Source organism: Macrobrachium nipponense, chromosome 12 (assembly GCF_015104395.2).
Source record: "Macrobrachium nipponense isolate FS-2020 chromosome 12, ASM1510439v2, whole genome shotgun sequence".
Taxonomy (NCBI): Eukaryota; Metazoa; Arthropoda; class Malacostraca; order Decapoda; family Palaemonidae; genus Macrobrachium; species Macrobrachium nipponense.
Window position 1 is genome coordinate 47,821,608 of NC_087205.1, and position 6,000 is coordinate 47,827,607.

Genomic DNA, 6,000 nt, shown 5'->3' on the forward strand with positions numbered 1-6,000 from the left:
GTTTGGAGTTATAAGTTATGACACAAAAATTATTCCAGACTCTTGATGTGTTATATTAAACATATAACCTCAACTTTTACAGTTGGGTGAGCAATAAGTTAAGATAAGAAATATTAATACTTTTAATTCCGGTGTTGGGATGAATACCAACAAAATATATACATACATCCACACACACTTACATCCAAATGGGCAAGCAAGCAGTCTACCACTGCATCTAAACCAAAGGCACAGGTTCACATCACAACTGGAGCAGATGCACTTTTCAATTATAATGTCCCTTGCGTCTAAGTTATTACCAAGGTACCTATGCCGTATATGTGTCTACCTATGTGGTATGTATGTGTGTAGGTATGTAGGTATGTATACATATAAGTACAGAAAGTCCACAGTTATCAGCAAAGGGTCCGTTCCCGATAGTGTGAAGATAATCGAAAATCGGTGATAATAGTGCAGATACCTGGTCATCAGCACACGATTAAAAGAGGATCAACACGTATTGCCGCTAAAAATCCAGTTATGGTCAAATAATATATACATATAAATATACATACATCCATACATACATACTATAAAATCACAAAAGTAAGCATGTGATTTTGTTCACCAGCAAAAGCCACAGGGAAAATTTTAAAAAAGAAAAGACAGAGTGCCAAGTACTTTCGTGTATTTACCACATCTTCGGGGCACAAAGTAGTGACTCAGGATACAAAATTAATCCGTTCAGAAGCAGCCTTTGTAACCTGATTTTTTCATATCTTGAACTACACTTTAGATGTAAATTGCCTAATTCGTTCCAAGCCCTACAAAAACACCACAGTAAATTTTATAATAAAGCTAAATTGACCAATAAACACTGAAAAACAACAATTTGGACCATTCAATACCTAACATAACCTTTATTGTAGTACGTGCCTGTAAATAAAGTGTATTAGTGTACATGGTACAAGAAATACTTTACGTACATGTACATACATATGTAGTAAAATGTGGAACCTTACCTTTTGAGTGAGACGATCCCCAAAAGTGGTGACAGAGGAGGAGGACAAATGGCAGAAAACATGAACACTTCACAAAACATATTAAAAAATGGCAGAAAACATTAACACTAAACTTTACGAAGCACATTAACAAATGGTAGAAAACATTAACACTTAACTTTACAAAAAACTTACAACTAAATTTCTTTTTTTTTGCTTTTACATTTTTCTTTTACTTCTAATTTTTTCTATAGCAAGCATACAACCTGTGTAAGCCTTTTTGGGGTGTCTCCTTGCTACAAATGATTGCACTTTATGAGAAGCAGCTAGAGCATCCTTAATTTCTGCCGTTGACATAGGGTCCTCCTCCTCGCCACTGCTAAAACGACGTTATGTTGCATGGCCTCCAACTCCTTCAGTCATCCGTCGTAAGCTGCTCCTTGGTGCTCTTCGAGAAAGTCATTGATGTCGTCCTCGTCGATGACCAGCCCAATGGACTTGTCGAGTGCAACTATCTCGTCAAGATCTGGTTGCGAAACAGTTTCAGGATTGTCAACTGTTTCTGAATCTGCATCAGCTTCGCCCACGTTGAATCCCTCGAAGTCTCGGGCGGATACGGCATCAGGCCAGAGTTTCCTCCACGAAGAATTCAAGGTTCGCCTTGAAACCTCCTGCCAAGCTTGATCGATGAGTCGGATGCATATCACGATATCGAAATGCTACTTCCAAAATTCACGCAAGGTGAGGTTTGTGGTATCGTTGATGTCGAAACATCCCTTGAAAAGATGTTTTGTATACAGCTTCTTGAAGTTCGATATCACCTGCTGGTTCATGGGCTGAAGGAGAGGGGTGGTGTTAGGCAGAAGATATAGAACCTTGATGAAAGAATACTCCGCTAGGATATCTTCCGCGAGGCCAGGAGGGTGGGGAGGGGCATTGTCCAACAACAGCAGACATTTCAGAGGGAGGCGCTTCTCTTCCACGAATTTCTTCACTGTCGGGCCAAAACACAGATTTACCCACTCGGTGAACAAAAGTCTCGTTAACCAAGCTTTCCTTACACAAGTAGGGGCTTCACCTTACAATCCCCACAGGCCTTGGAACAAAGTGCGAGCATAAGCCTTTCTTTCATAAGCTTATGTCCAGGTAGCTTCTTCTCTTCCTCCGTGATGTACGTCCGACGAGGAATTTTTCCAAAAAAGGCCAGTCTTGTCACAGTTGAAGACTTGCTGAGAACTGTAGCCTTCCTTGATCGTCATCTTGCCGAACGTCTTAATAAAGGCTTCAGCCACTTTCGTGTAAGAGCTGGCAGCCTCCCCATGCCGCACCACCGAATGGATGCCAGTTCGTTTACGGAATTTATCAAACCACCCCTGAGAAGCCTTGAAGTCTTGGGTTGCCATCAATGTCCCTTTTCCGTCATCTTCAACCTGGGCAATCAGATCACCGAAAATAGCCCTGGTCTTCTAGCAGATTGCCGGTTATCATATTGCCAGCAATTTCTTTGTCTTTTAACCATACATGAAGCAGCCTCTCCATCTCATCATGCACGTGGCTCCTCTTGTTGAACAAAATAGTCACGCCCTTAGAAGGTGTAGCTGCTTTGATGGCTTCCTTCTGCTTAAGGGTGGTGCCTATAGTTGACGGAATTTGGCTGTATTCCTTAGCAATCACACTCAACTGCATGCCAGCTTCATACCATTTAATTGTCTCCATAGAAAGCAACCTCTTCCTTCTGTGAACTTCAGCAATATTCTTGGGACCCATGGCTAATTAAGTTAATTAACCCATTAATGCCGATTGGACGTATTAAATGTGGACGAAAATTGTCTGTCGGGTGCCGAACCGACGTATGAAACATTGACGAAAAAAAGTTTTTCGCAAAAAAATAGTTATAGATCTACTAGGCGAAAACTTTTGAATCACGCGCCTTAGGGGACTCTGGGAGTTCACGGATCAAGCTGTTGTTTTGTTTACAATCGTTACCTAGGCACGCAAGCGCAAATTTCTTTCTTCTCGCACTAAAAAGTATCAGCGACATATCTCAGAAATTATTTTGTCACTTTGATATAATTTTTGCACCATTTTATATTAGCTGTTACATAGTTTTATATATGAAAATGTGCGCAATTTCATGCAGAATACAACAATAAACAATCCATGGTTGTAGCTTTTATCAGTTTTGAAATATTTTCATATAAATAACGATAAGTGCAAAAATATCAACCTTCGGTCAACTTTGACTCGACTGAAATGGTCGAAAAATGCAATTGTAAGGTAACTCTTACAATCTAGTAATATTCAATCATTTACCTTTATTTTGCAACAAATTAGAAGTCTCTAACACATTATTTCAATTTATGGTGAATTTATGAAAAAAACAATTTTCCTTACGTCCGCGCGGTAACTCTTCCGAAAAAATTCAGAAATTTTTTTGTCCGATTGTCGTAATGTTTGCACAATTTTAAATTAGCCGTTACATAAAGTTTTATACATGAAAATGTGCGCAATTTCATGTAGAATACAACAAAAAACAACCCCTGGTTGTAGCTTTTATCAGTTTTGAAATATTTTTATTTAAATAATGATAAGTGCCAAAATTTCAACCTTTGGTCAACTTTGACTCGACCGAGATGGTCGAAAACCGCAATTGTAAGCTAAAACTATTACATTCTAGTAATACTCAATCATTTACCTTTATTTTGCAACAAATTGGAAGTCTCTAGCACAATATTTCGGTTTATGGTGAATTTATGAAATAAACTTTTTCCTTACCTCCGCGCGGTAACTCTTCCGAAAAAAATCACATTTTTTCGTCCGATTCTCGTAATGTTTGCACCATTTTAAATTAGCCATTACATAAAGTTTTATGTATGAAAATGTGCGCAATTTCATGTAGAATACAACAAAAAGCAACCCATGGTTGTAGCTTTTATCAGTTTTGAAATATTCTCATATAAATAACGATAAATAGAAAAAATTCATCCTTCGGTCAACTTTAACTCGACCGAAATGGTCGAAAACTGCAATTGTAAGCTACAACACTTAGAGTCTAGTAATATTCAATCAATTACCTTCATTTTGCAATGGGAGCTCTCTAGCATAATATTTCAATTTATGGTGAATTTTTTAAAACAGCTTTTTTTTTTACGTCCGCTCGTTACGAATTCATGCATCATATTGTGATAATATTTTCTGTGTTGCTTTGATTGTTTTACAATTTGTTATATACCAAAATCATCGCAATTTAGTGTAAAATACTACAAATAAATAATCAACTCATTAGTTTTAACCATTTTGCTCACAGCGCGATTTGTATACAATTATATATGAAATTTTTTTTTGTGCTGTCATATATTCCATTATTTATATATGATAATGATATTTTTTTCAGTTTTGATGGTTGCATACTAAACTTCAGGCAATGACAAAAAAAGGAGCCAAAAATTAACTCTTCATCTTGAAAATTAAACACGCTATGATTTTTTGAAAAAAAACTTTTTTTCCGCTTTGGCGCTCACTCGTGAACGGCGCCGGCATACGGGAGACACTTTCAGAAATACCGGTTCGGCGTTTAAGGGTTAATTTAACACACAACACGATAAAGTATACAAGTATACAAAGAAAATGAAATCACTAACATGAATTTACGTTAACAAACGAAATCTGTGAAAGAATGAGTTGCGCGCGTGTACGAAAACGCTGATGTGACGAAATGGTCGAAGAACGCCTTTACGTAGAGGGATGATGGGACAGATGCTGACCAATAGGAGAGCAGGATCTTACGGTGGTGGCTAGCATCAGGAACCAATGGGAGAGCAGGAGGCTGGTGGCAAGTCTACTGAGTTGGCGGCGAGCGAGTTTTCAATTTGTTCTTGGCGGTCTGGGCCAACCTCGGACTTTACAGTACACCCTTTTGCAACCTGAATTATTTTCGTATATAGAGGCAAAAAATTCTTCGTCTTTACTTTCGTAACTTGGATTTTCCATAAGTAGGGACTTTCGTATGTCAAGGTCCCACTGTGTATATGTATGTATGTATGTATGTATGTATGTGTAGTATGTTGTATGTATATATATATATATCTATATATATATATTATATATATATATATATATAGATATATTATATATTATATACATATACAGTGGACCCCCCCTATTCGCGATCTCCAGATTCGCGGACTCACACATTCGCGGATTTAACTGGGGAACGTTTCCCTGCATTATTCGCGGAAAATTCGCACATTCGCGGTATTTTTCTATGATAAATATCCACAAATTCCTGGTTTTATTATGAATTTCATCATAAATGCACTTTTTATGATAAAACTTAAAAAACCAAGTATGAAAATTTTTAGTGGGTTTTTCTTTTGTTTTAACTAACAAAATAGGCTGTTTTTAGCATTTTTATAGGGGTTCCAAACATTCGCGGGTTCTAACTATTCATGGGGGGGTCTGGTACGCATCCCCGCGAATACGGGGGGACCACTGTATATATGTATTATATATATATGTATTATGTATGTATGTATGTGTACGTATGTGTGTATATATATATACAGGCAGTCCCCGGGTTACGACGGGGGTTCCGTTCTTAAGACACGTCGTAACCCGAAAATCGTCGTAAGCCGGAACGACGTTCTTGAAAACATGTCCACAGGGAAAATTTCACTAATTTGCAATTTTTCTTAGGGCCGTATCTCTAAAATTATCACTAATTTACTTTTTTCATGTGCAACACTGTGTATTCACAAATTACTGTATATTTTCATTAAAATACGAGAGAGAGAGAGAGAGAGAGAGATTACATAAAACCATTAAATTCGTTGACCATTGTAAGGCATTGTTAAGCTCCGAGTGTCACTGGAGTTATGAGATAGGGAAATTGATACAGAAAAAGGCGAGGGGAAGAATTTTCTTTTGAAATTAGTTATCGTATTATTACTACTTCTATTATTATTATTATTATTATTATTTGAAAATATAATAAACACGGGGGGGAAAATCTCATGAACAC

The 6,000-nt window shown here is 37.3% G+C and overlaps 1 protein-coding gene across 11 annotated transcripts in view; it reads right to left on the reverse strand.

The window, feature by feature from the left end:
- Positions 1–6,000, reverse strand: part of LOC135224515 (E3 ubiquitin-protein ligase MYCBP2-like) — a 1,655,355-nt gene that overhangs the window by 1,169,065 nt on the left and 480,290 nt on the right. The gene's annotated exons all lie outside the window — the stretch shown is intronic.